The 24,163-nt window shown below is 40.7% G+C and overlaps 1 protein-coding gene across 29 annotated transcripts in view; it reads right to left on the bottom strand.

The window, feature by feature from the left end:
• LOC138735739 (disks large-associated protein 4-like) overlaps window positions 1–24,163 on the bottom strand; it is a 482,104-nt gene that overhangs the window by 368,402 nt on the left and 89,539 nt on the right. The window lies entirely within an intron of this gene.

Here is a 24,163-nt window from a genome sequence, read left to right as displayed (position 1 = left end):
TACAGAGAGGTTAATAAGCTTGTACAGTGCAAAAGCAACAACCTGAGTCTTAACATGGACAAGACATAGGAGATGATTGTGGATTTCAAAAGGACGAAGGACCACTCCCCATTACAAATCAATGGCTCTATTGTAGAGAGTTGGAACCACAAAGTTCCTTGGCATCTAGTTAAAGGATGACATATCCTGGACCCTCAACACTTCATTATTCAGAAGATGCAGCAATGCCTCCACTTCCTAAGGGGGTTGAGGAGAGCAAGGGTACTGGCCACCATCCTTACAATGTTCTACAGGAGCACAACAGAAAGTGTCCTGGCTGGCTACATCATAGTGTGGTTTAGTAGCTGCAAAGCATCAGATTGGAGGTCAGAACAGAGAGTGATTAAAACTGCTGAGAGGATCACTGGGGTCTCCCTTCCCTCTATCGATGACATCTACAGGGAGCAGTATTTAAAGAGGGCTCAGAGAATCATTGAGGACCCTTACCATCCAGTGGCAGGATCTTTGAAGGAAGAGGTACACAAGTATAAACATCAGGACTGGCAGAATGGGAAACAGCCTCTTCCCGCAAGCAGCAAGACTGTTGAACAATTCTAGAAACTCACAAATTATTCATTTTGGATCACGATGTAACTATGTAATCTTGTGTACAAGGTGTGCTGTGTGTGCACACTATGGCCTGGTGTTTCATCCCATGGCAATAAACTTGAACTTGAGAGCACAAGATAGATAATTCCTGAATGTCCATTCCCAGACAGGCACACAAGTCCACATCCTATCCCTATCAGCAAAGATATGTATGTGCAAAAAAAAAGTCAGTCATATGGTACGATTCTTAAATCACTGCACATCTAAGATCTAAGCCACATTGTTCAGCATGAAATCGTAGGCATGCACATCACATATATACCAGGTTCAAGCCATATGACGGCAACAAGAACAGACAATGCTGCTGCCATTGGTTCAAGGAAGAGGACTGAAAGTAAAACAATCAGCAAACAGATTACCTTGCTGCTTAATCATTTACAGTGAAACCGCTGGCATCCAGCACCTCTGGGGATTGGTTCATGCTAGGCAAGTGAATTTGCCAGTTGCTTCAGATTGCTTTTTGTGTGAATTGGTGAACTGACCATTGGGGGGAGCAATTTTTAAAAAAAAACCTATTTATTATCTCTAATTTTTTTTTGCTGGTTGCTTGAGGCTGCAGGGTACTTGACTTCTGGATAATGGGGTTCTTACTGTACACAGGTTGGATGAAGGCTTCGTTGGGCTTGATAACGATGCCTTCACCCAGTACACTTCCATCCCTCGATTAAATCTCTGCTTGCACATCACCAAGAACAGGTCAGTAGTCAGGCTCCAGCAAGAAGCAGGAAAATAATCTTTGGGTTGGATACAATGATATGTATATACTGAAAAGTAAATCTGAAAAACTAACATAAAATGGGAAGAAGAAGAAAGGAAAAGAAAATTTCCATTTGTTCTCTAAATGTATCAGACATTTGGCCTTAAAATGCAGTGAATGGCTGGGGAAAAAAAAAATCACATGAATAATCTTATTCAAAGTAAATATTTTCATGAAGGATTATCAACCACAACATCATCAATAAATGTATTGGGCTGTACATCATTCCTCCCTCACCTTCAAGACATGCCAAATTTACACCTCGGGCATAAGTCCCAGAACAGGCAGAACAAGGTGGTAAAATAATCCTTTCAAACATCATGTACTTATAAAATTAGTCAGCTCCTTCTCAAAAACAGTTTGAGCATTGTAATTTAGTCCTTCTGCAATTGGAAGGATGCCCTGTCTATGTCTTTATTTCATGAATATTTGATTTACCTTCCTGATTGGATTCAACATACTGCCAGTGAGCATTCAGCTTGAAGTTCTTCATTACAGCCTGCTTTTCTTTGACCTTTTTCTCCTCTATTGGAACCATTGCTATCCGACACTGAGCATGCTCTGATGACAAAAGAGCTGTGTTTTTCAGATTAATCATCCTGAAATGCCATCCTCCATAGTTGTCATTTGTTTCCATTAATTCAGTATGATCAGTTCCTTCCTTTGTGTAAATGACTCACCAACATTGTGAAGAAAATACTCAGTCAGAAGGAACAAATAATCTCTTCCAGTTCTCCAATCTGGGCTTCAATTGCCAAACAATATATCTCATGACCAACTGCATTAATGGTGCAAGAGAGACAGCTGTGAATCCTTGTTCTACAACAGCAGCAGGTGTGAGCAGGTAATTTATTAGGTAAAAGCAATACATGAATGAAAGGCTGGTAAAATTGTGTGATTGATCGCTACCAAATTGGATAGAAACTCATCTCTTATTCTCAACACTTATTGATGCAAAGAAAGTATCTCACATTTTAAAAATGCAACCCATTTTGTTATCAATCTGATGTGTTGTGTGCTGTTCTGGTCAATCAGCTGAAGGAAAGATATTAGGCTGGAAATGCTGTTGAAAAGATTCACAAGAATATTTCAGAGAGTTGAGAGCTTGAGTTACTTTTCTCCCTAGAGTATAGGCGGTTGAGGGGAGTCTTTAAAGAGGTACAGAAAATCACAATGGCCATAGAGGGTGGCAAGGTTAGCGAAGCAGTTGGTGCAACACTGTTACAGCACCAGCGATTGGAACTGGGGTTCAAATCCTACACTGTCTGTAAAGAGTTTGTACGTTCTCCCTGTGCCTGCATGGGTTTTCCCCAGGGGCTCTGTTTCTTTCCACCATTCAGAACATGCTGAGGGTTGTAGGTTAATTGGGTGGCATAGGCTGGTGGGTAGAGGGCCTATTACCGTGCTGTATTTCTAAATTTAAAATTCTTTTTTCAGGGAGCCTAAAACTAGAGGGCTTAGATTTAAAGAGAGAGTTAAAAAATCTTGAAGGTAAATGTTTCCATACAAATGGTACTGGGGGTGTTCAACAAGCAGCCAGAGAAAGCACAAGAAGCAGGGTCAATCACAATGTTTAAAGGCAGTTAGAAAGATACATGGGGAGGAAAGAATTGGAAGGATATGGGCCAAAGGTTGGCAAATGTGACTAGCCTGAGTAGACAACTTGGTGATGTGGACAGGTTGAGCTGAAATCCCTGTTTCTATGTTGTAAAACTCAAGGACTATCATTCTATGAACATGAGATCCAGAAACAACAGGAATAAAATCATTGGTGCTCTCTCTCAGACTCAAAAGCATTCAAATGGTGTCAACACCTGCTCAGCTAAGTGCCCTGGCATCATCAGCTTGAAAGCAGCATGTGCAGGGGCCATTTGTATTCACATAATTTAAAGAAATTTTGCCATTTGAGCAAATCCACAGAGAGTTCTTGAGGTGGCCCAGATCAACAGTGAGGAGAGGAAAATGAAGAGAGTGTCCTCTCTCACATCTCCACCTTCCAATAATTTTACCTTTTCAAATCCCATTTCTCTTGACAGCTAGTGACCATAAGACTTCCAACAAGCTAATTTCCTTCATGATCGGCATTGGGCAGTTCATTTACATTTGCAAATGAACAGTTTTATGTGATGACAAGGGTCACCAGAAGTCGAGTCGAGGTTTAGGTGATTTTCCGGCATCCTTTGGTCACAAGATAATAGTACCTCGAATGAGATGACGGAGGCATTTTACATTCTAAAAATATCCACCAATAACTTCAAATTTATGATTTTTTTTTGTTATTTGAAAAAAAAAATTTTTCAGACAGCTCATTGACATTATAGTTCAATAAGTTTATTGAATTTTTTTTCTTAAATTTTTATTTTGTTAAAAATTAATTGCTGCATTTTGAGTGACGTACTAATAGATGAAGCTGTGTCGGCAATTTTATTTCCAGTGCTGTTTGGCAAAACAGTTTGTAACACCACAGACAGCCCGCTGCAGGTGAAGATTCAAATTTAAAATGTTCTTCAGAATCAGGGAAGATCACAATAGGTGCTTTCCTGCAATTATCACATTTGCCTACTTGGTACCACAAAATAACAGCACACATATGTCCTTCGTAATTACCGTCATAATTTTAGTTGGCATAGAAAATGCTTGTTGTGACTTTTTTTAATACTTGCTTATAATCTACTCCTTTGTACTTTCTTTGGCTTGGCTTCGCAGACAAAGATTTATGGAGGGGTAAATGTCCATGTCAGCTGCAGGCTCGTTTGTGGCTGACAAGTCCGATGCGGGACAGGCAGACACGGTTGCAGCGGTTGCAGGGGAAAATTGGTTGGTTGGGGTTGGGTGTTGGGTTTTTCCTCCTTTGTCTTTTGTCAGTGAGGTGGGCTCTGCAGTCTTCTTCAAAGGAGGTTGCTGCCCGCCGAACTGTGAGGCGCCAAGATGCACGGTTTGAGGCGATATCAGCCCACTGGCGGTGGTCAATGGGGCAGGCACCAAGAGATTTCTTTAGGCAGTCCTTGTACCTCTTCTTTGGTGCACTTCTCCACGGTGGCCAGTGGAGAGCTCACCATATAACACGATCTTGGGAAGGCGATGGTCCTCCATTCTGGAGACGTGACCTACCCAGCGCAGATGGATCTTCAACAGCGTGGATTCGATGCTGTCAGCCTCTGCCATCTCGAGTACTTCGATGTTAGGGATGAAGTCGCTCCAATGAATGTTGAGGATGGAGCGGAGACAACGCTGGTGGAAGCGTTCTAGGAGGCGTAGGTGATGCCGGTAGAGGACCCATGATTCGGAGCCGAACAGGAGTGTGGGTATGACAACGGCTCTCTATACGCTAATCTTTGTGAGGTTTTTCAGTTGGTTGTTTTTCCAGACACTTTTGTGTAGTCTTCCAAAGGCGCTATTTGCCTTGGCGAGTCTGTTGTCTATCTCGTTGTCGATCCTTGCATCCGATGAAATGGTGCAGCCGAGACCTCAAATTAACAGATTAGGTTATGCCAATGGAAACAACTTACTTGAAAAATGTCAGAACTCTCTATGCTGGATGGCTATTACAGATTCCAAGGTCTCTCACTTCTCCCTGTACCTGAGAGCCCATGATTTGTTGAAATCTGATTTATTTGTAGAACTTTCACTTATTTTTCCAAATTTAACCCTTCAGTTTTTTTTGAATTTTCACCTCAATTGCCTGACCTATAATGGTTTAATGAAAATTTAGATTCTAAGTTTATGTTCTCAACCTTTCTTACCACAACGACACTTTCAAACTGTAATCCAAGCATCGTCTCTTCACAACTTGATTGCAGCTTGACTCAATAACATCACTTGCACCACCATCCAAATGCACCCTGTTGGATTTATACATGTATCTTGCTATTTCCTAACAACCACGAAACACCATTCCATCACTGGTATCTTGTCCTTTCATCCAAGGATCTGAGGCTATTCACAGTCGATATGAAGATCTGTTGTCTCTATTTCAAAGGGAGCCATGGAATTCTTATTTATCTCTCAACCAACACCAGCATAACAGATTAACCATCCTTCACCCGCCCCCAAGATGTTATTGGTCTGCAATACTTTGAAATGTTCTGAGGGTCTACATGGTTAAAAGAGTAAAAAATCAACTTTGTTCACCTGAAATATGAGAGTTCAACTCCTTCTCTAAAATTTTGATTTACTAATTCCAATGAAATTTAGTTGAAATGCCCTTCAAAACACCCTGGAGATTGGTGAAGCAGATCCTTGACTGCAAACTTTGGATGTTTCCAGGGCAGACAAAAATGTTTATTTGGTTCTTTTCAAAAGAAAAAGGAGCTCATTCCATGTGCCCAGCCAATATTTATACATCATTCAATACAACAAAAATAAATACCACACAGCCATTTTGTACTGGGAGTTGCTACATTTTCAGTATTTTTGAAGGTTATTCATCAAATGGAAAGCACTTTGCAACATTCCTGCAATACGAATGGGTCAATGCAAATGATGCCCTGATTTGGTTTCTAATGACCGTAAATTGATTGGTTCACTGTCTTGTAATATTATTCATTCTGTTCTAAATATGACCGACATTTTTATTTTACTCTCTAACTTTCTCTTTGCTGTTGAGTTGTCAGCTCATGTTGGAACACTGGAGAGCTACACTTTATGTTTGATCTTTTTATTTACACCTGGGCTGTGTGTGCCATCAGAAAGAAGGGAATGAACACTCCACCTCAATATGCTTGGGAACCTGATGATGAAACAGCACTTTATTTCATGTGGTTAGGGTATTCCTTTCCTATTATTTAGCAAAGATTAACTCCATCCGGTCCTCGTCGGGTGATCATCAGATGACGGCATATATCTTCTGAAGTCACAGGAGAACGATCAGGAAAGGTGAGTGATTCTCCACCCCTTTGTACCTGTAACTGGAAACCTGCTGTGGCAATGCCATTACTTCAGCTGTGATCAGTGGATGAGCAGAAAGCCTGGAACTTGTTTCACCCTGACCCATACATTCACTGTATTTTCCAGAACCTAATAATGAAGGATACATCTATAAATTATAAACAGCTGCCAGGAATGTCACTAAACCTTTTCAAAATACATGTAGCTGTACAATGAAATAGAAAAAAAATCCATTGGCAAATGCAGCTCTCATTCACTCATTCTACGTTAATAGACACTGGCCTACTTGCAATCTTCACAATATCCCCTTTTGTAACAATATCAAGTTTTCCATTGCAATTTTAACAATTGATAAAAATTACTTAATTATCAGTATCACGACCCCATGCCCATCAAAAACACCAATTAACCCAACGCCTGTATGTTTAAAATTTAAATTTAGACATACAGCACGAGCCCAAGCTGCCCAGTTCCACCCAATTAAACTACATCCCCCCAATACGTTTTGAATGGAGGGAGGAAACCGGAACCCCCCCCCCCCAGAATAAAACTCATGCAGACATGGAGAGAATGTACAAACAGCGCTGAATTCAAACCTCAGTCCTGATTGTTGGCTCTGTAACAGCATTACGTTGACCGCTATGCCAGCCATTCTACTCACGCCAACTGTGCCAATTTTGAAGGGTGGGAAGAAACCAGAGCACCCAGAGGAAAGCCATGCAGACACGGGGAGAACGTGCAAACTTCTTACAGACGGTGTCAGTTTCAAACTCTGGTCCTAGTTGTGGGTGCCTGTAACAGCGTTGCATGAACCACTGTGCTAACCACACTGCCCCTCTGGGAAAGTTCCTGTTAGAATTGGACAGAAATTAAAAGAAACATTTGTTGTCCAATGTTCTTTGCTGACATCTAGGTCTAAACGACTCCCTTTCTCATCCTGTTGAATCTGTAATTCAGCAATGCTGCATCATTCTTTCTCTGTATACAAGATTACATTCTGGATCGACATTAAAACACTTCATACTGATTCCACATTCACCCCTAATTTCTCAAGCCCCTAAAAATGCCCTTCCTGCAACTAACGTGCTACTGAAATTGCCATCTTTTGATTTGCATTGACTTTTTCTTAACCATTCTTGTGTCAGTCTCAACACTTAAACTTCCCAGGACAAAACTAAACTGTTGAGCTGAACCGAGCAAAACCGAGCAAATAAAAAAAAGTCAAAATGACAAAGCAGGTTTTAAATCTCCAAAAAGAGCCATGTATTCAATCACCTTTGTTTCTTGGTCCATGTCTTCGGCAGGGTCAAGGGAAATTAAAACCTTATTTCATCGGCATATTGATGACTGTCAGTTGAATTGGAAATTTTGGCAACAGGCTAAGTAAGGAAAGTTAACTTTACATTTTTGGAGATGACCTCTACTCTCTTGAGTCTAATACAGCAGATTGAATTCACTGAGCTGGATCCTCATTTAACTTTATTCTGCATGGCTTGGAAATTCTTTAAAAATGGATGTCAATGGGCTGAAATGATCATTGAGCTGAAAATAATTATTTTAAATTCTTAAATTTAAATTGAAATTTTAAAAAAATTACATTTACATTTAGACATTCATGACAGTAACAAGTCTAACCGTGAAGACATGGGGAGAACGTACAAACTGCTTAGAGACAGCGCTGGATTCGAACCTTGGTTGCTGGCACTTTAGCATCGTTGTGCTAACCGCTATGATGACCATGCCACCCCCCAATGCTCATCGTGTCACCCACCTCTCCCCTTGGGGGCCACTGACTGACATTAATGGGGTGCAGTTCACCTGAACACTTCTCAGCAAAAGATAGGTGGAAAACTGATAAAAGATGGAAAATCAGAATATTACAGCTAGACAACACTTTTTTTTCCATTTATTATCTCCAGAGCAAACTAAGTAAAATATGAAACCATTTTGGTAAGGAAACCCTTTTATTTGAATGAATAAGCAATAAATAATTGCAGCAAGAAATCATTCATCAAAGCCAGGTCAGACTTTATGAATTGTATTCATCTAACTTTATCAGTTCCTTTTCAAACATGCATCATTACATGTATATTTCCACTATAATTAATATTTTGAAAGATTTAGAATATGTGATTTATACAAAGATTTTTGAGCCCAAACTGATTCTGTTTCTTTCAAACAGCACGGTTAGCAGAGCAGTTTCCACGACATTATTAGAGCAGTCAGTGGCATGGGTTTGAATCCAATGCTGTCTCCAAGGAGTTTATACACTCTGCCTGTGTCTGCATAAGTGCTCCGGTTTCCTCCCACCCTCCAAAAACATATAGGTTTTGTAGGTTATTTGGACAGTGGGGGTTCATGAGTTGGAACGTGACAACGTGACTGTTGTATCTCTAATTTAAAAAATTTAAAAAATAATTTACATTGTTTTCCTCCGTCTATATCACATTGTGGAAACACTTTCTGACCTGCCTTTTATGCACTCTCTGTCTTTGTGTCTTGGCCATTAAGTTTCTTTTTTAAATGCAGAATGAATACTCAGGTCCCAGATTTGACATCTGGAGCAAGGATGAATTTGAAGGTTTTTTTTAAAACTGTTTTACAGTGTAGATATCGAGCCGTTGTAATTGGAGTCGGTCAAATCAAGTTGTTGGACTGTGCTTTTTTTAAACTGAAAACCTGAGGAACAACTTTGAGATTATATTGTGAATCTCTAGTAAAACCCTTGGCATCCAGCACCTATGGAGATTGGTAGGTGCCAGAATTGTGTATTTTCAGGTTGCTTGAGATTTACTTTGATGATGCCAAACTAATACACCTGCATTAAGAATAAACCCACGTTTACAGATAAAGTCTCTGACCGGGACAACTCTTATTAAGCAGGGATAAGGAGAAACTTTAAGAGAGTGACATCAACCAGCTCTTCAACCTGGGCGATCCCATAAGCGTATACAGAGCCGTTGTCATACCCACACTCCTGTTCGGCTCTGAATCATGGGTCCTCTACCGGCACCACCTACGGCTCCTAGAACGCTTCCACCAGCGTTGTCTCCGCTCCATCCTCAACATCCATTGGAGCGCTTACACCCCTAACGTCGAAGTACTCGAGATGGCAGAGGTCGACAGCATCGAGTCCACGCTGCTGAAGATCCAGCTGCGCTGGATGGGTCACATCTCCAGAATGGAGGACCATCACCTTCCCAAGATCGTATTATATGGCGAGCTCTCCACTGGCCACCGTGACAGAGGTGCACCAAAGAAAAGGTACAAGGACTGCCTAAAGAAATCTCTTGGTGCCTGCCACATTGACCACCGCCAGTGGGCTGATAACGCCTCAAACCGTGCATCTTGGCGCCTCACAGTTTGGCGGGCAGCAACCTCCTTTGAAGAAGACCGCAGAGCCCACCTCACTGACAAAAGGCAAAGGAGGAAAAACCCAACACCCAACCCCAACCAACCAATTTTCCCTTGCAACCGCTGCAATCGTGTCTGCCTGTCCCGCATCGGACTTGTCAGTCACAAACGAGCCTGCAGCTGACGTGGACTTTTTACCCCCTCCATAAATCTTTGTCCGCGAAGCCAAGCCAAAGAGAAGATTCAAATAGCTGCTCCGAGCAAAGCACAGCCAAGGGACTCCGCTGACTGAATATTTGCTCCGATCTTCACCAAAGTGTTATGTGTTACTTCGGGGAAAATGTACTTTTACAATTTTAAACGTATGCATGTTTCCCCTATTATCTTAATCTTATTAATATTTAAAATGTATTTTCCTCGACTTTATTTGCCAGTTGCCTGAGGGTGACGGTTGCTTGCATACTGGATACCAGGGGTTTTACTGCAGTATTGTTTAAATAAAGCAGGTTCATATCTGTGCTAAAGTAGCAAACAAATTCATACAGGTTAATTATTAGTTTGCTAATCCAAGGCCCTTGATTTTGCGCACTGCTGCTCTGCGGCATCTGCCTGCAAGTCAAACTGACATCATAAATAATGTCCACAATTTCTCAAACTCAGTTAGAAATTTGTATTGAAGTGTTATGGGCATTTTTCTTTGGTTCCTTCTTGACTCTTAACGCATAAAACATTTATTAGGCAATGCATTCAATGAGCATACGCAGTAAACTACTGAAGGCAATAAAATGGTTTTAGTGATTTGCACTACAATGCAATTATTGCAGAGGGATTTGGAATATTTACCTGCAAACATTAAGAACCAAAGAATGCAATGGCACAAGTGTTTGACAAGATGACTTCAAGCAGCTCTCCAGATGAACATTTCAAGTGACTTTTTGTTCATTCCTTGAAAAAGGGCTCAAACCCAAAACTTTGGTTGTACAGTATGTATCTTTATATTTGCTCTCTAACATACGCTTGCTGGATTTCTCCAGTATCGTGTTTTTACATCAAGTCATAAAGGTTATTTTTATAGGTATCAGGAGGATAAATATCTGGACAGATTTTGAACAAGTTTTTCTGAAAAAAATTATGTCCAGCATTTTCTACCAAAACTCACAAAATAAAATTGGACTAAAGAAATGTAAGTCATTTGAATTTAAAGCCGAACAAGCAGCGTCCTGAGAAACAGGAGATGAAATTCTTGGCACCTGCTTAAGTGAAGAAATTCTGCTGGACATGCAGGTTGGCAAAAGTTAAGCAAAGCGAGTTTAACTTCTTGGCAGGCAATTATCCTCATGTGTAATAATGAAATGTGTAATAATGAAATGCCTGCCACATTGACCACCGCCGGTGGGCTGATATCGCCTCAAACCGTGCATCATGGCACCTCACAGTTCGGCGGGCAGCAACCTTCTTTGAAGAAGACCGCAGAGCCCACCTCACTGACAAAAGACAAAGGAGAAAAAACCCAACACCCAACCCCAACCCACCAATTTTCCCTTGCAACCGCTGCAACCGTCCCGCATCGGACTTGTCAGCCACAAACGAGCCTGCAGCTGATGTGGACATTACCCCTCCATAAATCTTCGTTCGCGAAGCCAAGCCAAAGAAAGAAAGAATAATGAAGTCATAGGAAGCAGGTTGCACTGCAGCAGACTACAATAAACACCACAAAGATTGCTCAACCATTTCCAGGCCATAAAAAATGAACTCAAGGAAGCCTTCTATCCTGTGGGAGACATTCTTTTATTAATCTGTCATTTACTTCAAATAATAGTGAATAAATCTTTCATTGACATTTCACATTGCAGAAATTATATCTCCAGTACAAAAATTACAGAATAATGATTACACGGTTGGCAGAGTGGTTAGAACATTGCCTTTACAGCATCAGCGATCAGACCTGGGGTTCGAATCCTGCTCTGTCTGTAAGGAGTTTGTACATTATCCCCGTATCTGTGTGGGTTTTCCCCGAGGGCTCTGGTTTCCTCCCACCGTTCAAAATATTCCAGGGGTGTAAACTGGCCAGCAGGGGGTCTAAATGTGTCGAAAAAAAACTGTAGTATTAGAGTGTTTACATAATAGAAACCCTCGAAATCTTGCAGGTTATCGGAAATGCAACATTTCAATCATCTGTTTTCTTTTCTCAAAAATATTATCATAAATCAACAGTGCAAGGTATTTTTAAAAATTGATTGAACTCATGACACTTATCATTTAAACCAGAGGGTCCCGCATATTTTTCTGCTTTCTTTTCATAGAAAATTGTTTCTCCGCATTCTTCTGACTGCACTAAAAACCAACTTTTCCTTCTCATTTCATCCAGCACTGCTATTCTCCAACATAATTACAGTATGAATAATAAAAATCTTTTCACTTTTATAATTTCAACTGTGTATTCAGGTTATATATTGCTTGAAAATAGAGTTAGAGTTTTTTAGCATATTGTTAAAAATCATTTGAATAAACTGTGCTACTGTAAAGATTGAATGATGCTGACCTAGTTGCTTCTTGCTAAACATAGATCTGGCTCAATCACAAGGTACATGGTAATTCTGCACTAAAAAACTCAAACTATGCCCAGCAGAACCGTTACCTTCTGCACAAACATTGCCTTAACTCCCATATTGTTCACATGTACCACCTGGCACAGCACAGTCAGCAAAATATGGTAAATTGGACAGGATTCCTCTCTCTTGTTTGTCATGCTGCTGGTAGACTCATGAAGAGGAAACCACAAATGCAGAGAGAGAGAGAAAGAGACAGAGGGAGAGACAAAGAGGGAGATAGAGGAGAGAGCTAGAGAGTAGAGAGAGAAATGGGGGATGGAGAGAGAGGGACAGAGAGGAAGGGACAGAGAGGGAGAGAGACAGAGAGGGGAAGACATTAAAGCTTTCAGAATGATACACAAGCATTGCAAAGCTCTGAGGAAGCAGATTAAAAATGAGAAGAGAGAGGGGGGAGACAGACAGAGAGAGAGAGACAGTGAGGGAGAGAGCTGGAGAGGAGAGAGAGAGCTGGAGAGGAGAGAGAGATGGACAAAGAGGGAGAGACATACATGACATTAAAGCAGCATATTGCATTCAGGATGAAACACAAGGAAATAAGCATTACAAAGCTCTGAGGAAGCAGATTGAAAACGAGAAGAGAGAGGGGGAGACAAACAGAGAGAGAGAGACAGTGAGGGAGAGAGCTGGAGAGGAGAGAGAGATGGACAAAGAGGGAGAGACATACATGACATTAAAGCAGCATATTGCATTCAGGATGAAACACAAGAAAATAAGCATTACAAAGCTCTGAGGAAGCAGATTGAAAATGGAGAAGGGGGGTGGGGGCATTTTTTCTTCTTGGGCAATTCTGAGCCAAAGTTTATTTCCAAAGAAAAGGAGAACGTCAAAGCATATTTTGCAATCAAAGACTGGGTATCTTTCTTTGCGCCTCCTGGAGTGTGCTGATATCCCAACTAAAACTTAGTTCATGCCACATATTTTTATAATCCCATGGTTTACAAAGCAAAACAGTCAATTCTGCGGGGTTAGGTTGGCCTCCTGGAGTGTGCTGATATCCCAACTAAAACTTAGTTCATGCCACATATTTTTATAATCCCATGGTTTACAAAGCAAAACAGTCAATTCTGCGGGGTTAGGTTGGTGACTTTTGAACAGTACTTGAATGATGTAGAAATGGAAGCTTGTCAAGGATAAGTACATTATTTGACCAGACTGCAGTTGAGAACAGATCAGGAAAGTCAGTGGTCACTCAAGGTACTAATTTGTTCTCGGTTGTGCCTAATTTAAGATTAAATCTATACGAGCATGAACTGAGCTCTTCAACTCATCACCTCAGAACTGACAAAAGGCAAAGGAGGAAAAACCCAACACCCAACCCCAACCCACCAATTTTCCCCTGCAACCGCTGCAACCGTGTCTGCCTGTCCCGCATCGGACTTGTCAGCCACAAACGAGCCTGCAGCTGACGTGGACTTTTTACCCCCTCCATAAATCTTCGTCCGCGAAGCCAAGCCAAAGGAGAATATACAGTCTGCTTTTCTGTGTGGTGCCTGGACTGCATCCTCAGAGTCATATATCAACCTAATTAAATTTCACCCTATTTTGTTGTGTTGTGATTTGTGCAGTTATATTTCTCCATCAGCATGTATTTAATTTAAAAAAATGTTGAGCTGGAAAGGGGGAAATTGCTGGGTTTCACTTTAAAATTGCCAAATTTCTGTAATTTCAGAGAAATCAGAAAAATCCGTAGCTCTCAAACTAAGTACATTTTAATCGATTACAGACAGGCGTTTTGGAGATCATATGAACATTTATATGGGTATTCAATAAAACTCAACCTTACTTGTTCTAACTAAAATAGAACTTGGGCCACATCTAAACTCCTGCATGCCAGAACTCTACAATAGGAAGAACACATCAATACCAGAAAGAACATTGATGGAAACATTGCTAGCGGTAGTTTGAGAATGTAGAAAACAGAATATTACGGTACACGCCCTTCAGCCTATGATGTTGCGCTGACCTATGTAAACCTATACAACAATCTTAACTTACCCTTCCTCATAGCCATAATCCTCTATTTTTCTTACTTCCAAGTGCCTGTCTAGGAGTCTTTTAAATGCGCTTATTGTAGCAGTATCCACCACTTACTTCTTTTTTTTTTAATTCACCACTTACTTCTTTGAAGAAAAACTGAGGAGACTCTTTTCAAATGCTAAGGACAGATTTAATTGAGGGATAGAAAATGATAGGAGGCCAATAGAGAATGTACAGGAAGGCTTTATTTCCCTGAAGGCAAAGATGGGAGTGGATGGGTGCGAGGGGCACACATTTAATTTCTTGGCAAAGACTAAAGGGGAATTTCGCATCCACATGTGGTGGGTTCACTGTTAGAAAAGGTGGAAGTAGAAACTCCGATCACATTGAAAAGATACCAGCTTGAATGCTTGAAGTCTGACTGGCAAGTGACAAACCACGCAAGCCCAAAGGTGGAGAAGGTGAGCAAATTTAAGTTCTTGGGAGTCACTATTTTGGAGGATCTTTCCTGGATCCAACTCACTCATGGCATTGTGAAGAAAGCACATCAGCGCCTCTACTTCCTCAGGAGTTTGCGGAGGTTTGGTATGGCATTGGAAACCCTAGCAAATTTCTACAGCTATGTGGTGGTCAGTGTGCTGACGACCCACATCATGAAATGTTACAGGGACATCAATACTCCTGAGTGGGAACGTTACTATCAAAGAACAGCAACAATTATCAAGAATGCACATCATCCAGAACATGCTCGTTTCTCGCTGCTACCATCAATAAAGAGGATTTGGTGCCACAAGACTCGCACCACCAGGTTCAGGATCAGCTGCTCCCCCTCTACCGTCAGACTCCTCAACAACAAACTCAATCAAGAACATTTCAGAACTCTTACTTTTGCAATTTATTGATTTTTTTCTCTCTCTCTCTGTATTGCAGAGTTTGTTTACATTTCTTTAATTGTTTACATGTGCACTTTTTTTTGCACTACCAATAAATTTAATTCTGCCTGGCCTGCAGGAAAGAGAATCTCAGGGCTGTATGTGATGTCATGTATGTACTCTGCCTATAAATCTGAACTTTGATAAAGTGGTACAAATAGTTGCATTTTTGGCTCGCATGGACACAAATGGATTTAAAAATCATTCTACTTTGCCACAGATTTTAATTATTCTTTGATATGATATTATGCATTCCACTTTGATGAAAGGTTACATTGAAATTTTGAAAATTTAAACATACAACACGGTAACAGGCCATTTTGGCCTGCGAGTCCATGCCACCCAATTTACACTCAATTAACCTACACCTTCAAACAGTGGGAGGAAGTCAAAGCCCCCGAAGAAAACCCTCGCAGACACAGGGAGAACATACAATCTCCTTACCGACAGTGTGGGATTCGAATGCCGGTCCCAATTGCTGGTGTTGTAAAGGCGCTGGGCTAACCGCTACGCCAACCGTGCTGCTGTCAACGTTAAAAATTAACTCCATTCCTCCATCCATAGATGCAACATGTCCTGCTGTATATTTTCACTCTTTCCTGTTTTATTTCTGATTTCTATCATCTGAAGTATTTTGAATCAGATTTATCATGTCTTAAGACTTTTATGAGATTAATATGTTTAATTGTTTGAATAAAAAAGATTGAGTATTTAGATTTTTTGGCCTTTCACCGGGTTTGCAGACTACAGATATTCTTCATGAGAATTTCCATATTTCCATGGTAACTACCTGTTGGTCATCAGTTTTGTGTACATCCAGCCTCAGCTATAATTTTATACATACAGCAAATATTTAATCATGGAGCAACTCGCATCAGCAAGCGCCAACTAATCAGACATTCACATTTTGTTTAAGAAATTTACAATATGATCAGTCACGAGCTGCTGATGTTATATTCATGGCCATTTGCTGTAGCTCAACATCATCTCATGGGTTTGCAATGACATTGTGACAGCATTAACCCTGCTACTTTATCAACCCTCCTCGACATCAACAATAATGCTTCAGTCATACTGGGTCATAGGAATCCTTATAAACTATCACTTTTTTTTCAGCCTGTGGAATTCTGGAATAACTTTCTGATGACTATCTGAACGTTGAGGAAGTGATGACCAAGAGGCCAATGCTCATTTGCAGAAAGTGACACATTTCAATATGGAACTCACTGAATGGCTGGCTTGAGAATTATGCTTTTAATTTCGTTTTGGAAAAGTGTTTGAATCATTAAGAATTATTGCCTGCATGCAGTGAAAAGAATATTACCCGCTAATTTTTATTTTCTGCATTGTAATCTTTCTTTGATATCTCCCTGATATCAAAAATAAGATTGATGAAAATTTTATTGACAGTGGAACAGTGGTGAATTACAGCAACATTCCCAAAAACCTGAACCAAATTGTTACATGTGATTGTATTAATTCCATTGTCACAAAAGCATAATCAAAAACTATTGAAATCATTTTTCTATGCCCGTCCAGATGTTTAACTGCCGTCCACAGTAATTGGTCTCATTTAATGTTCAAAAACATGTTTAAATTTGCGCATTTTTATACCTAATCTATTCTTGCCATAGTTTGGCAGGTGCCACTTTCGAAAATCATATTTTGTTGAATTTAATTGGGCACACCACTGCAAGCGATCAACTCAGAACGTGCTCATCCACATAAACACAGAAGCCGGATTGCAAAGCAAAACTATCAAGAAAGAGATTTCAGCTAATCTTCAATTTTCCCATGAGAGAGAAAACCAAGCAGAGAACGTAGTTAAGCTTGAAAATAAGAACAGCCCAAGGTGCTACTGGTTATGTCCCCCAAAACTTGCAATAATGAGCAAGTATTTCACTGAGTAATCATGATTTCTACTCAGCAATTTACATTAGTCATAAGTGCTCTGTCACTTCTGCTTTGCACATTGTTTTTTAAAACTCAGTTTAGATTACCTTTCACAGTAGAGCCTTTTGCATCAGCAGAATTACTTTGCACCCGTACTCAAAACTCTTGAATGGATAATTTAAAAAAAACCAGATGGCCTATCTGTTGATGAGTCATTACCCTCTAAAATCAAAATAAATTACAGAAAATTTTAAAGTGCCAACCACCTTGATATTTTAAGACAACCAAGTCAAATGACACTAATAAGAATACTCATTACCAAATGCTTATTTCATATCCTTTTCTTTGGCTTGGCTTCGCGGACGAAGATTTATGGAGGGGGTAAAAAGTCCACGTCAGCTGCAGGCTCGTTTGTGGCTGACAAGTCCGATGCGGGACAGGCAGACACGGTTGCAGCGGTTGCAGGGGAAAATTGGTGGGTTGGGGTTGGGTGTTGGGTTTTTCCTCCTTTGCCTTTTGTCAGTGAGGTGGGCTCTGCGGTCTTCTTCAAAGGAGGTTGCTGCCCGCCAAACTGTGAGGCGCCAAGATGCACGGTTTGAGGCGTTATCAGCCCACTGGCGGTGGTCAATGTGGCAGGCACCAAGAGATTTCTTTAGGCAGTCCTTGTACCTTTTCTTTGGTGCACCTCTGTCACGGTGGCCAGTGGAGAGCTCGCCATATAACACGATCTTGGGAAGGCGATGGTCCTCCATTCTGGAGACGTGACCCATCCAGCGCAGCTGGATCTTCAGCAGCGTGGACTCGATGCTGTCGACCTCTGCCATCTCGAGTACTTCGACGTTAGGGGTGTAAGCGCTCCAATGGATGTTGAGGATGGAGCGGAGACAACGCTGGTGGAAGCGTTCTAGGAGCCGTAGGTGGTGCCGGTAGAGGACCCATGATTCGGAGCCGAACAGGAGTGTGGGTATGACATTTCATATCCTAAGGTGAAAACATTGGCAGATGGTTGCACTTACCATCCCTCATATACAGTGATGCCATGATTTTACTGAATGGCAGATGCCTCAAGTAACCAAGCATTGATTGGTCCTCCCTCTCCTGTGTGCTAAAGATCTCCCTACTTGCAAACACCAGATTTTGTCTCAGTTTCCCTCCCTCAACTTGATTATTCGACGCAATTACCTGTATATTTTGTTCATTCGTTGTTGGGACAATGGTGAAATCTATAAACTTATTGAATACCCAACAGTGTATCCAAAACATTCTTTGTTATTCATTCATGAGACATGGAAATTACTGGCAAATGAATAAAGGAAATCGGCCACTTCGTCTTTTAAGCCTTAAGGCTGACGTGGTTAATGTAGGGGTTAGCGCAACGTTATTACAGTGCCAGTGTCCCGGCTTCGAATCCCGTGCTGTCTGTAAGGAATTTGTATGTTCTCCCTGTGTGCTCCGGATTCCTCCCACCTCTCAAAATATACAGGGTGTGGTGGTACACCACTGGCCTACTGCAGGGGGCAATACCTGTACCTGCAGGAGTGTATTGCCGGCCTACTGCAGGGGGCAACCTCTGTACCCGCAGGAGTGTAAGGGACAGGACAACACCTGGCCAGCTGTCAATCAGTCGGCCTGAAGGGATCAAGCCCCACCCGGTGGGGTGTCAATCGCCCTCCCGGATATAAGCCTGCGCTGGCCTCCCGAAGCTCACTCAGAGTTACTGCAGCTACAGCCAGCTTGGCTCTGTGGAGTCTTTGTAGATTAAAGCCTGTTGTACAGTCTTTACCTTGTGTGTGTCTGATTCTGGCTAACAGCGCACCACACAGGGTTTGTAGGTTAATTGTTGCATTTGCAGGACACATGCTAATGGTTCAGAAGGGCCTGTTACCAAGCTTCTTGTATAAATTTAAATTTAAAATATTTAAGCCCCTTCAGCCCATCTGTGAGATCGCGGCCCATCTCCATTCGAGGGATGGTGTGATTCAATGCGCACCCTTGATTGTTCCTGATGTGAGTGGTTTAATTGTGCATTTCAAAGGTGAATTGAGAGAGAAAGCTTTTGGAACTCTCGAGTCAAATATAAGCCATACCAGGTATTCAAGGACATGAAAGAACCAGATGATTTTTTAAGACAACCCATCAGTTTTACAATTGTCATTTACTGATAATAACATTTTACTTCCCATGTATCTAATTGAGTTTTCAGACTGGGATTTAAATACCTGTGTCTAAGATCATGAATGCAAAAATATCGGTAAGCTATTCAAAGACATGGAAGCCACCAAGCATTGCTTGTTTGACTTTTGATGAATTTAGTTCACGCTAAAATTGGGACCATGATACCATTGGAAAGTTGAAAGGCTGTATTTTAAAAAGGCTTAAATCTCACAGACAAGGGACATCACTGAACAAATGTGGTTCATCCACGTGGGGTACAGCAGCACCACAGTGAAGTTGATGGGCAAAGATGTGTAAAGATGGAGATTAAAGACTTTCAGGTCTTGTTATTCAACCTCAACCTCTATAGATCATCAACTGACAATGGAATGTCTGCCACACCTCGTGAACAAAATATTAAGAAGCAGCCTTCCAATGTATTTTGGAAAAAAATGTCATTAATTTCAATCAAGGCTCAGATTCAACAAAAAAAAAATTGAAGGACAAAAGTGGAAGATGTTCAAGGTTGAAATGGAACTGAAAGCATCTGATAGACCACGTTACTTACTGTGGCTAAACTGATTCTTCATATGTTTAATGCTGTTTTTTGGTGCAGATTACAATATTTTTTTTTAAAAACAGGCCACTTGCTTCTATCATCACACAGTGGTTGAGCTGTTCTGTATTCCCTCTTCTTGCAAATTAATTCAGAGATGGGAAGCAGTTTGAATGGATGTGTTAATGTTGCATCTTCCGGAGCAGCTTATGGAGACAAAAAAGTACAGAGCATCATTTTAACTCTGCATGGTTTGCATCTTAAAGGATTTGAGATTTCTGTTGGACCAAAAATCTAGCTGCAGTGTTCAAAGGAATATGTGTGGTTCCCTTATAGGAAAGGTAGCAATACCGCAGACAGGCAACATTCCCATTGTAATATCCCTGGGATCAGAAATTTATAAGAAACACTGGGTTCATTCCAGTCTTCAAGGAAGATTGTTCAAAATAGGCAGTTTTGTATGTGTCTTCATGTGCTTTGTGTAATATTGTTCTGTGGGAAATGCTGGGACTAATGTAGATTAATTTGCATCTCATGTCATGGAAATTTGAATAGAAAGTAATCACAACAAACCAGAATAAATTTCTTAAAGGCACATTATATTTGGTATATTTGATAAATAACTGAAAAATTGCATATATTACAGAATATATTCTTTATGGATTTTTAGAAGATTATCAATGAGAAATTGCATGTGTACACTTGTAAGAGATAAAGCAGCAATATAACCATATAACCATAAACAGCACAGAACAGGCCAGTTTGGCCAGAACAAATCCCCACCCTCCTAGTCCCACTGACCAGCACCTGGTCCATACCCCTCCAATCCTCTCCCCTCCATGTAATTATCCAGTCTTTCCTTAAATGTAAATAACGTCCTTGCTTCAACCACCTCTGCTGGAAGCTTATTCCACATCCCAACCACCCTTTGCGTGAAGAAATTTCCCCTCATAATTTTCCCCCTGCAATCTCAAACCATGTTAAAAGGAACTGAGGCAAAAAATACTGGAAAACATTCAGCAGGTCAGCAAAGATCCATGGAGAGAAAAAAGACCAATGTCTCAGACAAATGACTCTTTTTCTGAAAAAGATCAGCAGCTTTTTAATTTACAGAGAAAGGAAGTGAGTTGATAGCTAAGAGCACTTTCTTTTTATTCATTCAAGAGCTTTGAGCTTCATTGGCAGAGCTGGTGCTCAGTGTATCATTCTTAATTCGCCTTGGTGGTGAGCTTCTTTCTTGAACTGCCACAACACTTGAGATGTGGGGACACCAGGGTTTTGAAAGTGAAGGGATGGTAATATATTTCCAAGTCAGGGTGATGTGTAGCTTGGAGGGCAATTTTCAGGTGGCTGTGTTCCAATGTTCTCACTGCCCTTGTCCCTCTCGCTGGTAGAGGTCATGAGTTTGGAAGCTTTTGTCTCTTATGGCTCTTGCAAAGTTGCTGCAGTGCAACCCGTGGATGGTACACACTGCTACAATTGTGCACCAGTGGCAAAGAGGAAGTGCACATGGGTGAGAGATCAGCGAACTGAGTGGTATCACAACAACAACCTCACACTCAACATCAGCAAAACTAAGGAAGTGATTGTGGACTTCAGGAAGGGGAAATTGGGAAAACAAAAGTCAGTCTTCATCGAGGGGTCAGCATTGGGGAAGGGGGTTAAGAACTTCAAATGTTTCCACATGCTGCTACAGAGGATTTTGAGTGAGCAACAGTGCTGAAGTCCAAATTAGGAATGGTGTGTTTTGAAGGGGACTTATCAAAGAAAGTGAGAGATTCATCATTTAATTGCTGAGAGGGACAAGTAATCATAAAAAAATGTTCAGTATTTTCTTAGCTTTATTAATGGAGCACAGTGTAAAACAAGTAAACTGGTAATGTTAAATCTGCATTCAAATATTGCTTGGGCTCACAATAGGTTACGCTGCGCCTTCACGGGACGATTCATAAATGCTACGCCCATCTCCAATGCCCAGCCTACCAACTGCTCCCAACCTGCTGAATTTACCTTAGGGTCAATCATAGCCTCCATTCTACATATTTCTGCCTGCTAACATCATATCTGCTCCCCCCCCCCCCCACCACCCCCCCTCCACCCCATGCATTCATTTCAGATGAGTGGCTGGATGGGGAAGTTACAATGTGATCTGGTTGCTATTACCTGCTCGACCACCCCATAAAGATTCAGAATGAGAATTTATTTATTGTCACGAGCAAGTCACAAAATTTGGTGTTTTGCAGTTGTATCATAGTGGAAACATTCATATAAACCTCCTTTACAACAATAAATAATAAAAAAATACTGCATAAAAAGTAAGGCCGTGTCTTGGGTTCATTGATGATTCAGGAATCCGATGGCAGCGGGGAAGAAGCTGTCCTTGTGCCGCTGAGTGCTCGTCTTCAGGCTCCTGTCCCTTTTTCCCGAAGGTAGCACGTATTCTTCCATTTCCCTTTGCAGTGTTTAAATCACTGAGCCCAATTCCATCTTTGAACTCACCTCCTAACCTTTCTTTGTACTCAAACTGCCCTCCTCAGACAAATTTCATACACATAACATTGATGAACCTTATTTAACCATAATGGAAGAATGAAGCCCACCAGATCAACTCTCTTCTTCAGACACAAATCTTTTCTTGACTGATTGCAGAGTAAATGAAACTGGGAGTTACTGCGATGAAGGCATCTAAAGAGAAACTCATTGGTGCAAGATCCACTTGGACAGCTGTGACTTTAAGGCAACCATTCCCTTGGTTCGAACAAAATATATTAAAAAATGGAACTCTTCCCATCACTGATTAATCAATGAGTTATCAAAACAAATAGCAGCACTCCTGTAAACCTAAGATCAGATGCAAATGGAATATAAATTTGGCAATGGGAACAAAATTTTTGCATTTCGGAGACGCATATTGATCTCTTCTGCGATCATAGGTGAAAAGATCAATCCTCACACATCTGGCAATAAGCAGTTTCACTGAAGGTGGTAATGCAAATAAATTTCTGCCATAAATCATTGATTACAAGTCAGAGATTGACTCTCTCAACCTTGAAATGAGATTTGCAGCTCACCTAGCGTCAACTGATATCTTTTATGACATTGGCATTCTTCAAGGGACTGTCCTCCTGATCCTGGTGTTACCAGGTAAGAGGCCAAGAGCACCACTTGTCATTTCTACGTATCAATACATTTAAAAAAAATACACAATTGATGAAAAGCTGGGGGTTGTCTGTAATTTGCACAGTTGATGTTCAACATATCTGATCAATCCACTGTTCACAAAGTGCTTCTTAAATTTACTCCAAGGAAAACATTGACCACAGCACAACCAATCCCTCTCCAATACATGCGAGAGGTATGGTTATAAATAAAAAATTTGTATTAAACTCCTGATGATGATAGAAAATGAGGCAACAGATGGTAAATGAAATTTAACGCAGCCAAATGCAAAGTAATGGACACTAGGAAGCAGTAACTTTCCACATTTTGATGAAAATCTATGAAATAAGCACAGGGAGAGTAAAAGCAGCCGCAACAAATGAACCCACGGCTGACAATACAGGGCATTAAAGCAACATGTTGCTTTCAAGATGACACCCAAGAAAATAAGCATGGCAAACCTGTCAGGAAGCAGATTAAAAGTGGAGAGAGAGAGAGAGGAATTTTGGAACAACTGGCAAGTGGGCCTTATAATAGCAATGACTGATGGCAAGATCACAAACCTACAGAAGATGGTGAGGGAAGGAGAAATCCAACTGAATTCAATGAGCCTATTTATAGTGGCAATGAATGAGCAGTTGTGGTACGGCAAGGGTATCAATTATTCTGTGGTTCAGCAACTTTTAATTAGGATGAAAACTATATTTAAGGTATGAATAAATGGAGTAATAATCAACAGGAGAACAGAAGCAACTAAGGGGAATATCAGTACTCTCCCACTACTTTGTTAGTACATTAGTTTCTTCTGTAAATTGGCATTAACTTTTATTAATTAACTTTGGAACTTAAACCTGCAGTTGTCATGACGAAAGTTAACATTGAATTCATTTTGATGGAGGAGTAACCCCATGGAGTTCTACATTTTTTTATAAACAAGAACAGAAATATGCAGAATTACGTCAAGGTGCCTCTGCTTTTTACACAATTTACAGAATCAAAGATTCAAAATTCAGCATGGGCACTGACAAAAAAATGATAAACGTCAATTAATTGCCTTATCTATGCCATATTTTAATTGGCTCCCCCTGTTTAGAAAGCCTACTCTCTGTGGTAAGGACTTTTTTAAACCAATTATTGTGCTTCCAGATATTTTATATTCACCACTAGGTTATCAGTTAAAATATCATTGATGTAGGCCATACCAAAGTAATGAGTGTATTAATTAATACGGTTG

Source organism: Narcine bancroftii, chromosome 6 (genome assembly GCF_036971445.1).
Source record: "Narcine bancroftii isolate sNarBan1 chromosome 6, sNarBan1.hap1, whole genome shotgun sequence".
NCBI lineage: Eukaryota > Metazoa > Chordata > Chondrichthyes > Torpediniformes > Narcinidae > Narcine > Narcine bancroftii.
This window is presented reverse-complemented; position numbering and strand designations above follow the sequence as displayed.